Raw genomic sequence first — 12,001 nt, 5'->3', positions numbered from 1 at the left:
GTCATACTAGATGATAATATAAAGTACCTTATCCTTCCTCTACATTATAGTTTTTGACCTATATATCAGCACTTTTTATGGATATGAATGTGTATGAATGCACACACACATGAATATTACACACACACATGAATATTAAAAAGCAGTATAGACTGATTAGCCTTGAAGGTTTGATTAATCTTCAAGGTAGAGTCATCCTCAAAAGAAGGTTAAATTTGCAAGAGTCTGAAGTGCGCAACCAGGGCCAACATTCTTCCCGTCCTCACGGAAGTTAGATCAAATGTGATCAATACTAAAAGTGCAAGCATTTTTAAGATAAGATGGTGTTCAGTGTTAAACGTGTTAGTGGCCCAATCACACCATCACCAGGTTCATTGCACCATTCCTGGGAATTTCAGGGAGAGCCAGGCATCAGGATTAACGCCTGTCTCTGGCTGCTCAGCCAGCGTGTTTCACTCTTTTCTGCCTTTCCTTTGGGAATGCTGCAATCCTTTAGGCTGTGAGCAGCCTGCCAGCCTTAGATCTTGTTATACTGACAGTATGTACTGAGTACTGACACTGTAATAGTGTTAAGCCTTGCTCTCAGGTTTCTTCTGTGTCATGACCTTTGGGTGAGGGCTTGCTCTTTTACCCTTCTGCCCAGGTGCATAAAGGCAGTTTTGCTATTGTGAGTTGCCCGACATTTTTTAATGGAGCACTTTTTAAAGCTTAACTCCATATTTCCAGGTTTAGGCAAAAGCTTCAGATTTTTTCTCAGTTTAGCAATCCAAAAGGTATTTTACTTTAACTTCTAAAACATTTTATGATTGCAATCCAGTGGCATGGTCTGGAGATGTGACTTTAGATTTTCAAATGCTCAGAGTGGGCAATACCGCAATCTAGCTCTAATTAGCAGGGCTAAAATATTCACTGTTTACACACATTCGTATTTTGAAATAAGCACATTTTGTAAAACAGCCACTTTCTCAAATAAGAACAGTGCTTATCCACAATCTTTTATTATATCCCTATATAAATTGTGTACAATTATTACAGCTGAAACACACTGATAATTCATCACCAGATCAGACTCTTCAAGAAATCGTACCAAATTTTGGTTTAACCTCATTGCTTTAGAAATAACCGTTGGCAGTGGAGTAATTTAGACTCTAGAAATGGCAGTGCAGAATAAAACACCCTCTAGCTCTGATATAAGAGCATCTTGTCCTGCCTACAGCTTCACTCTACTGAAATAATTCATCCTCCAGAGCACTTGTTTTGGCCTTCTCTTGCCTTATCTTATATCCCTTAATGACAGAAAGTGGAAAGCACTTAATTTCTCTTCCTGGTTTGCATTAATTCATTATGAGCTGTGGCGGACAGATGAATGAATTTTTTGCCTTAAACATTTCTTGGTGCATGGGGTGCAGGCAGGCCATAACCCCGAACAAGCCATCTGTCCCCAGCGGAAACAGGACTAAGCTGCTGCGACCCCCAAAATGGTCTCCCTGCGACCATTCGAGACACATCGAGCCTGCACTGAACCAGACCACGATGGGGCAGAGACTTTGGGACCTGGACTGTAAATTATTGCCGTTTTTAGCACAACAACTATAAAACTTGCTTAGCACGAGTAGCTAAATTTGCTGAAGCCTTAGGCCACACTCCTTAGTTCAGTGAGAAAGGGCCCCAGAGCTGGTGCAGGCGGGAACGATAAGGGAGTTACCAGCAATTTGCATTCCTGTGCACTGCTGAAACAGTGCTAATTGCTGGAGTTACCACCTCTTTGTCAAGACCTTGAGAGATGATGGTGGGACCCGAGGAAGGAAGACACACCTATAGGATGGAAGACACACCTATAGGATGGAAGACACACCTGTCGGCAGAAACTGCAACAGAAAAGATAAGGGAGAAAAGAAACAGCCTGCCTAGGAACAACGATGAGATCCAATAAGGAGCAGGAGACCCCAGACTCAAAAATTACTATTGGTCTGAACTACCACGTGGGGGGGTGGGAAACTTAATTTGAAAAAGCTATAATTGCCCAGGGATCTCTTTGTTCAGGGTCCCTCTTTGGAGGTACCCAACTCGAGCTGTAACCACTGCACGCATGTCATTCCGAGCTAACCTAGGGTCGGACCCAACTCGAGTTGTAATTACTGCACGCGCACCACCAAAACTTACACCCAGGGTGAAGAGGAGCCACCTACCACCAGACGGGAGCCCCCCCACTGCCAAGACTCCCAAAGGAAGAGGACCAACAGGACGCCGCTGGATCCACGGGTGGTGATATCTTTCTCTCTCTCTCTCTCTCTCTCTCTCTCTCTCTCTCTCTCTCTTTCCCCCTCTCTTTTGTTGAATGTTGGTAAGATCTGTTTTTGTCTAGCTAGTTGCAGTATTCGCCATTGAATTATCCTATTTGACCACATGCCTTATCTTTGTGTTAATAAATCTTAAAACTGGTTGGCTGGTGTCGTTTCACCTTAATTCAGTCCAAGGGCATCACGAACTTGGTCGTTTGGCCCCAAGGGGAGGGAGGTCGTCCTGAACGACTCCTTTCGGGCCGCGACATGAGCAATGCTGTTTTTGTCTCTGCTGTGTGCAGTCCATGATGATAGTGCAAAGGTGAAACCTTTGCATGGAATTTAGAGAGGGAAAAAAATAGATATAATGGGGAGTGTGTTAGGTTTGTTCATGATTTACTGTGCGTTATATTCTGCAAAAAAACACAATGGCTGGCAGCAGGGAGAAATTTGCCATTTACTTTGTCCTCACTAACTCCCTTGGGCCAAAGGGAACGTTCTGGGCTGAGGGACTCCATTTTGCTCCTTTGCTGGGAAGAAGGCAGTATTTGCAGCTGGGAAGACTTTTGAGGAAAACTGTGAGAATGGTGATCAGAGAGCCTGCAGCAAGAGTAGATAGCTGTGGTTCTTCAGGAGATCAAGGACATAAATTTTGAAGGGACAGAAAAAAATGAGACTTTTTGTCCAGAGTGGAGAGGAGTGCACTGAGTTTGCTTCAAGAGGGCCCTGAAAGTTTCAGGATTTACAGCAAGGCTGGAAAGAAGCAAGGACACTGTGGACAAGGGAAGATTTATTTTACTCTTACTTTTATTGTCTTACAAAGCAGGCCTCACTTGTCTCTTTAAAAAGGTCCATGGCTTTAGTCTGAGCTAAAATAAACTGTAACTTCAGGGTTCATTGGGTGTTCTTCCCATGCTTGCTGTTAAGAACACGATCTACCTCAAAACCCTAGGTGGTTCAGGGTCCCTTCCCTGAAAATACCTCTGTTCATCCTGAAAGCTCCAAGAAACAGCCAGTCAGGAGACAATGAGTTCATATTCCAGCTATTTGACAACTATTTACTAGATTAACTGGTGTTTTCATCCATAAATTGAGCAAAGATAGAACTCAGAATATAACAAAACCCAACCTGCATTCTTAACACTGAACAATTTTTCAAGTGTCCTGCATTATGTAACCCCTACTAACACAAAATGGCTTTCTATCACCTTCTGGCAGCCAGACTACTTGAAGGGGACTATGATCTTCTTCCTGTAAGTATGATAAGAGATGTGGAGCTTTCTCTCAGGGCACCAGTGTTCCCTTTCCTAGGTCTCAGGAATAATATGTCTAGAACTGATTATAAGTTTTATAAGTGTATCATGTTTCTAGAGTTAGTCACTCACTAGATTCCTCCTGGGAGAAAGGCAAAAGGGGGGAGGAAAGTAAGATAGAACATCCTCACAAGTTGCTACTAAAGCCAATGTGGAAATAACTTTTCTGGACTGATACCTGAGACTTAAACCACAGTCTACACCTGATAGCTAAGGATAAAACGGGAAAGCAGTCTGCCTTCCTCTCTTCCCAGCTCTGTGAGGGCTGTGTTGACATGCAGTAGTGTGAAGTGCAGTTTAATAAAGGAAGCAATAGGCAGAGATGGAACACATTTCTTCTGCGTACGTTGCTTCCTTGTGTCTGAGGAGCACACATGATAAAAAGGAGAATATGCCATGAAGTGGGGGAGATGCTAAAACTCTAAACATACAAAAGTCTGAACCAGCTTACTAAACATAAATGTACCTGGGATGAGGAACTGCTCTAATCTGAAGGCAGTAGCTTGCTGATTTGAGACACAAGTTAAAGCCTCAGGAAAAATGGAGACACAAATTCTACTTAAGAATCTTCTAGGAACAGCATCTGTCTGGGTGTCACCCATGTCTGGATTAGGGTTTGAGACAGTGTTTATCAATTAATCCTAGGTTTTCAACTGTTCCTTGTTCCTGGCAGTCAAGTCCTGGCTAAAGTGCTAACTATGCAGGTAATAGAATTTTTAAAAGGTAAGAGAGGAGAGGTGTATTGCTGCTTATTGATATAGGCTGAGAGCAAGGCCTTCCAGATATTAGCCATCTTTAACCTTGCTGACTTTATCTCTTCAGACTGAAAGTAGCCACATAAATTTTTGCTTCACACTGAATTGTTTTGGACAGTTTCAGCCAAAACAATTTCAGGGAATGATACAGGGCCAAATATGTTGTTTTGCCTGTGCTAGAGGAATTCTGATGAGCTTTTCTTTAAGAAACTCCAGTAAATACATTCCTTTGTAAAGAAGAATATTTGATGGAAGGCAGACGATTTGGCAGGTGGTTGGTTTTCATCATATTTTGATAAACACAAATGCATCTAATGTGAACATCTACTTAAAAACAGTATTATAATGTGAATATACTAGATGGCAGGATTAGGGTTATGATTAAACACTGGTGTTTTCTCGCTGTGATAATTTTACCTCTATATTCTAAAAAATATTCTCAAAGAGATTTTGTGTGTTCATGTACAGTGTTGTGTGCAACTACTCTGAAAGAGCTGCTGAAACAGTTGTATGCTGTAGAACATCATCCCTAGATTTACAGCTTGATATAATGCTAAGATATCTGTTATACTACATATAATTATATTTGGTTAACCCTTAGAAAGAATAGGCTTCAGGCTGAGCAAGTAGGAGATTTTGATATTAGTAGAAGAACATGCCTTTGTTATTATAACAGTATTCAAGATTTAATTAAATAAAACCATCTCTTCAGAAAGAATGTGTCATTCTCAAAGTTTAATATTAGATCTTGTGAGGGACGAAGCGTCGCACCTAGAGAGGATACATTGGTGCTGCTATAGATCTAGGTCTGATCTAGATCTTTCATGTCATCATTTAGTCTTCAGCCCATCCAACTCTACAGGCGTTAGAGCTATTCTAATCTATAAGAAATAGCTTCGTAAGGCTCATTTCCCACTGTAAAATGCAAACTTACTATCATACATTGCACTAAAGAGCATCCATTTTCAACTGTAATTCTTCAATTTTCAGTTACAGAAGATCTGAATGGAGAACCTGATCTCAGCTGGTTTCTTTAAACTAGAATTCCTCAGGAGGCACCAAATGTATCATATTAGTCACCATAATAAAAATGAAAAAATCTGGCAGCACCATAATTCTCCCAGGTGCCTTGGGGAGCAGAAGATCAGAATGCAGGAGAGAGTCCAAAACACATCGTTTTATTTTTAAGACCCTGAGAAGTTTAAGCCAGTATCTTTTTTATTATTAATATTTTGGCCTCAGACTTTTTTAACCTTTCTGAATAAGCCATGGAGAGAAAGAAAAGTTCTTGCTTGACCCCAGCCTTCTCCTGCTCCACAGGCACTCAAACAGCACAGGAAAGGGACTGAGAAGGCCCTGCCATTGCAGTTCCTGAGCCAGCTGCAAGCCAGAGCCACAGCTGCAGCTTCCTGTCTGCCCGGCAGGTTGCTGGAGGAACATCTCGAGGTGGATGGCTCCCACCCATGGTTTCTGCAGACCACAGATCTCAGCAGCTATGCGACTGACTCCTGGAGACAACCTAGCTACTCACAAAGCACAGCCTCTGTAACAGCCTCAGACTCTTTCCCTTTCTTACTGCTCAAGCCTGCAAGGGAAAACAATGTATAAATAACATATGAAACTCTGGAGACTGAAAACTAGGAGGTGATCTCCTCCAAACCTCTTTTATAATTATGATTTTGGCTGCTTGGGAACCACTTATTTAGCATTGCACTGCTGCTTTTATTGCTAGCACGGACAACTGATGTATTTGCATTCCACATCTCAATCACGTTAAACTGTATGTGTCTCAATCACAAAAAACTATATGTAAGAGAACAACGTATGGTTCTCAACAGTGAGCAATCCATGTGGGAACCTCTCAACAGTGAGCAATCCATTTGGGAACCTCTTTGTAAATGCTTGCTTCAGAAATAGGGTATTTTGTGATATTCAGCTGCTACTGTTAGGTTAAATAAATTAGAACTACTTGTAACCAACAAACTCACCTTACAGTGATGTGCGTCCAAATGTTTGCTATCAAAGTGCTTGAGATAGGATGTTAGGAGACTTTAAAAAATTATTGTTTTTAGTTAAAAATAGCAATGGAAAACACACTGCTCATTTATAATAGGATATACTGTAACAGATAGCTTTCAGCAGGATAAGAGCATAGCAAACAAAGAGCAGCAGCAGAGGCAAGTAAAAAGGAAAAGAACCTTGAAACTCTACTGATTAAGATGCTAAAGTAGTTTCCAGTGTTTATTACAAAAAAGTTAATTAAAGAGTTTACATTTTATCATGCACAGTAAAGAACTCCTGACAGGCATTATTATAATATGAAATGCTTCAGTCTCCAGTAGAGTTTAATTTAGAGCAACAACAAAGAATGGAAAAAGAAGAAATAAAAAAATGAAATGTTGCAAGCAGACTGGCTTAAGCTCAGGGGAGGCCTTTCAGAGAACTGTTTGGTAGAAACAATGCAAACTGAGCTACTACCCTGGGAATAATATTTTTCCTGAAATTGTTTCGGGTTGAAGTGTTTATAGGAGGCAGTACATAGGTTGTGTAAACCTCTGGCTAAAAGATTGGAGAAGTAGAGCTTTTCATCAAAGGCTAATCACACTGATTATGCAAGAAGATCCACAGATGTTAGTGTAAACCATTCACCAGAGAATTAGTGATTCCTGCATCATTACTGATCAGATCAACAGATGTCCATGCTGTCACCAGTTGCTAACATTAACTTGCTAATAAATAGCATCATGTTTACTACACATATTTAACCAAGAAAAAATTTGACATCTTTTGTGAATGCATTAATTTCTTCCAAACATATTTTTGGCCTGAGAATGCCCTGGAAACTGTATTGATTTCATTCTTGCCCAGTCACTTGGCAATGAATAATGACAGATTATGCATATCAGTTCTTTTAAATCTGTCAACCATTGTTTATTTACTTTAACAACAATGTTTTGCTGGCAGCTCTGTAGACTTCTGTTTGTGGAGATGATACTAGTTTTGGCTAGTGCTTTCTTCTGCAGGATATTTGAGAGGATGACTTTTGTTTGTCATTAGCAGGCCCTGGGATCTTCATATTTTATTTCTCCAGCAGTCAGATGTATAAACTGTTACAGAGGACAAAGAATTGAAAGGAGCTATAGGACACAGAATGCACAAAAGACATACTGCTCCATCTAATTTGCTGTCATTGATATGGCTGCATGATTTGTTTTCCTGACGTTTGACTTGATGCCAGAATTAGAAGAGACTGATGCGACAGAGAACCAATTCAGATAAGGTAGCAGCATGAGGAAGGACCACAGACACCTAATAGCAACGTTTCTTGCCACATCGGTTGAATAGGGATTTCCCATTCTTTGTTCAGCATATAATTTGGAGAGTTCAGGGGCACTGGACTCCTGCTGGAATCTCCTGTAGCCCAGGTAGTCCAAAGATATGTGGTCATAGCTATAGGATATATGGCCACAGGTATATCATTTCGTCATATCATTTATTGTTTCTTTTGGATTTTACATTTTGAATTAATAGAAATGAATCATTTTGATAACACCACAAGAAAGCTTTCACACTCTAGTACTCATTGGATTTACAAAAAAGTTTGCTTATTTAAATGGGAATGAAAATACCATCATTTTTACAAGGTAGATTTTCTTCTGTCTCTGAAGCTGCTTGCTTCATGTGTCATGATTAAGAAGAAATTTGTTTTCAGAAATATTTTCAGTGATCTTTGCCAACAAAAGCTTTCTATCCCCTTTTCTGAAGTGCAACATACTGAACTGGATGGACCATTTGTCTACAGCGGAATACAAGAATCAGAGTGAATCTTGTACGTTGTAGATCGAATTATCAAAATGTACACTAAGACTGCTCGGAACAGCTGGGCTGTCATGTGGCTGTCACAGGAAATACCATACTGTACCAGATCTCTGGAAATTGCTTTTTGGTTTTCCAGACACAATTCACAGTTTGGGTTTTTCATCTATAAAGTCGCCAGGTCATCTTATAGACCATCTTCTTCTTTCCCTGCCTTCCTGATATACTGTAGCACCACTGGGACACTTATGCTGATAGAGCCTCTGTTGAAATATCTATTGAATGTAGAACAAAACTTTTAATAAAATGAATTTGATCCATTGAAGCTCAAGGCAGTACACATTCACAGCATGGTGCAAGGCCACTTTGTGCCCTCAGTGTCTTAAATGAATTACATTTGAGATTCTCAAATCTTTTGAGATTCTTATCAAAAATCTTCTTTTTTTTTTTTTTGAAAACTAAATGCTCTCCTTAGAGCAAACACATTTATATTGTCCACTATGCACCAGCAATACCATCAGCAATGATATATGACATTGTACATAAGCAACGCCAGAGCTGAATTGCTCCACTGTCTTTTTTTCCCACAGTCAGTTTTCATACTCCCTTTTTATTATGGAATGCCAGCTCTGGTGTGCTACTTAGAGCCCAAGCCCAAACCCATTAGAATCAGCAGAAAGAATTGCAGTTCATTACAAGATACTCTTGACAAAGGTGTAATCATTTCTCTTGAAAGTTTGCCTTCTGCTTGGTGACTGAAGTACATAAATAACAATTTTTTATTGATTTATTACTGTATTATCCTAAGCTTACATATGAGGAAAGTTATTAATGAAGGTCATTCCTTGCTTTTTGTATTGTTGTTGCAAAGAGTCAGCAGGTTAACAGCAAAGGAGCTTTATAACCTATAATATACACTACACTGGCTGTGGAGGATGGAAGGAGACATTGCCTGGGATATAGCATATGGATTTGTATGCTGATGTTAAATATCCACAGGTACACACTACTTAGCAGCAGAGAACAGTGGCAGTTGTTGGTGCTAGACCATAGCTGGGAATGACAGTATTTTGTCTCCAGCAAAGGCTATGACTAGAGGGGTATCTGCTTGGCAACTTTTGAGAAGGCTTCTTGTTGATTTTAGTGTGTTTTTTTTTTTCTAATTTATAATACTGGATTACAATTATAAAATAATAATAATAATCAAGTCTACTGTAGCTTTTTAACTGATTTCTGCAATAGATCCAAACAATTTGTTTTCAGCTTTTGCTACATCGGCAATAAAAACATAACTATTACCAACTGCAAAGAGGATTTCTATGTCTCAGTGTGGAATTCATTCTATTTATTCCTATTTATTCAAAATCTTTCAGAAAAGAGGTGTTGTTGCCACTAACTCTTGATATATAGACATTTTGACTGAATTGTACCCCAGCCAATGCCATTTTGATTTTACTCTTATCTTTCATTTCAAGGAACATTCCCACAACCTTTATCCTTCCCCCCATTGTCAGACACTCTGAAGCACATTGTCGATCATTAGACACAAAAATATTTCAGTTATGTTAAAGCAAGAATATTTGTCACAGCCTCAAAAGATAGAGATCTAATGACTTACCAGAGGCTTTGCATATAAACACACACCTGTGCTATTCTCGGGGCTTGGTATTATTTTTTTTGTCTTATTCTTTCCATTCTTACACTTAAAACAGAAACATATTTTCTCCTGGAAAGTGCTGACAGCGTGTCTTGATATCTCAAGGCAGAGTGGTTGCTTCCCCCCAGGCAGTGTGCTGGCAACTTTCACGTGGACACACATGACTGAGCTGCCCATAGGCACCCTAGGCACCCTTGCTTTCATTGTTTCCATAATTTGGTATGTTTAAAAACAGCCATACTAACAAACATTAGAAAGAGGAGCGGGAAACGAAACTCTGTGGGAATGAACTTCAGAAACGTAGTACAGCTAAGAGAAGGTGTTCAGAGTAAAAATACAGGAGGGATTTGCTATGCAAGAATAAGACCTCATCTGAAGCTGAAAAGTTACTACATGCAATCAAAGAGAAAAGCAGTGCTTACAATAATAAAACAGAGATTGTTCTAACACTCTTTAACATACAGTTTGTAACTATATCTTTAATAAATTACATATGATTAGAAACAATTCACTGCTTATTACCTTTTGCTGCATCTTATTAATCCTTTCTGCACCACACAAAAAACCCCCACATGCCAGAGTGAGCTACTAGAAATATTTGAAGATATGTTCTGAGTCTAAGACAGATGGAAAAATTATCTTGGTCTCTTAAGCAAGTTTGGATTAAAGTAAAAACAAAGTTAAAAGAATACATTTCCAAGCTACCAAAGGTAAGATTCCGCAGAAAAGGTACATATTAGACAAAATGGCAAATCCCCCACGGACTGATGAAGAACAAGAGTTTGGCCATTGTAGAACTGCAGGAAAGAAAAAGAAACCATAATAAATATCACAGAAATGATTTTACTTGAGTTATTAACTACACTTTTCTTTACTAACTGCACTCTTCTGGGAATTAGATCAATTTGTATTTAAGAAGTGCAGATTTTTAAGAGCAAGCCAGAGTTCTGTGGGATAAAATGTGTATGAGCACAGCTCAGTATGGTTCCTCAAACACCTAACACACTGTTAGAGGACATGACAACAAAATGATGAATTGAGATGTGGAGAAGTTAGTCCTTTTCCATTATTGGACAAGAAATGATACCAAGCTCTGAGAAATGACTTGGAGTAATTATGAAATGTGATCACTAATCCAGTAGGTTAAAGAAAGCTATGAAAAAGAAGAGATGTTACACTCCCTCCGAAAATAAGCTTGGGGAGAGAGCAAAGAATGTGAAGATCTGTAGGAGCTGTGGATTTTTACGTGCATTTTTACCTCTGTAAGAATAACATTCTTAAGACCTTCTGAATGCACAAGTAATGCATATGATATAGATGACTTGGATTTGAACAGATATGTGTCCAATTTTCCTGGGTCAGTATTGTTTTGCGCATGCAGGTACATTTGCAAGTACAACAGAACCACATCATATTGCAATTTAAAACTTGAACCCAACTTGGAAACTGTAGCTGATTTTTTTTTTTTTTTTTTTTAACAAGAGGAGTTGCTCTGCTCTTTTATTGTTCGTGCAGAACATGACACTAAGACTTGACAGCCTCTAAGAGAATTTTGCTCAATCACAAAGCAGCTGAAAAATGAGCTGTGATTGTGGAATGCCTTTTTCCAGTATTTATGTTATACAGAGTTCTCATTAATGCCTTGGAGAAGACTAGTGGAAAAGATTTTGTATGATGCTTAGGAACTAGCTTAGCAAACAGATTCATCACAAGTAACTTGAAAAACTACTACATGGAAAAATCAGGAGTACTGTTTCACCAGGCATTCTGGACACTTTTTATGAAGAGCACTGCTTAGCTTGAATTATTTGCATTCTGAGATACTGGATGAGCTTCTGTAGTATGTTTCATAAAAATCTTCATTGTAACATTAAATCTGCTGTTAAATCTTAGCCATGGCTATGCATTTTTATGAAAATCATGGTATTTGCAGATTGACAGTGAAAATTAGAAGGTTTTTTTTTCTATAAATCCATTAAATAGTGATTAAAACATTTGTGAATGCTTCAGATCTTGCACATCTGTGAGATTTCACCATGACTAAGGTGAGCAAGTCGTATTACTGGAGATAATAGCCTTGGTAAGAACAACTTAAATGATATCTTAGATGCAGCAAACCGTTATTCCTAATGATGTATCAACCTATGATTGTAGTTTCATGAGGTTTTTTTCTTTGCT

At 39.0% G+C, this 12,001-nt stretch overlaps 1 long non-coding RNA gene across 1 annotated transcript; it reads left to right on the top strand.

Annotated features, from left to right (window-relative positions):
• The first annotated feature begins 1,830 nt into the window (after nucleotides 1-1,830).
• LOC112979579 (uncharacterized) lies at nucleotides 1,831-9,480 on the top strand. The gene is made up of 3 exons (XR_003258211.2): nucleotides 1,831-2,262; nucleotides 4,241-4,299; nucleotides 5,341-9,480. It is a non-coding gene; the product is annotated as an uncharacterized LOC112979579 (long non-coding RNA).
• Nucleotides 9,481-12,001: the final 2,521 nt, after the last annotated feature.

The sequence above is a fragment of the Dromaius novaehollandiae genome, chromosome 2 (genome assembly GCF_036370855.1).
Source record: "Dromaius novaehollandiae isolate bDroNov1 chromosome 2, bDroNov1.hap1, whole genome shotgun sequence".
Lineage (NCBI taxonomy): Eukaryota > Metazoa > Chordata > Aves > Casuariiformes > Dromaiidae > Dromaius > Dromaius novaehollandiae.
This window is presented reverse-complemented; position numbering and strand designations above follow the sequence as displayed.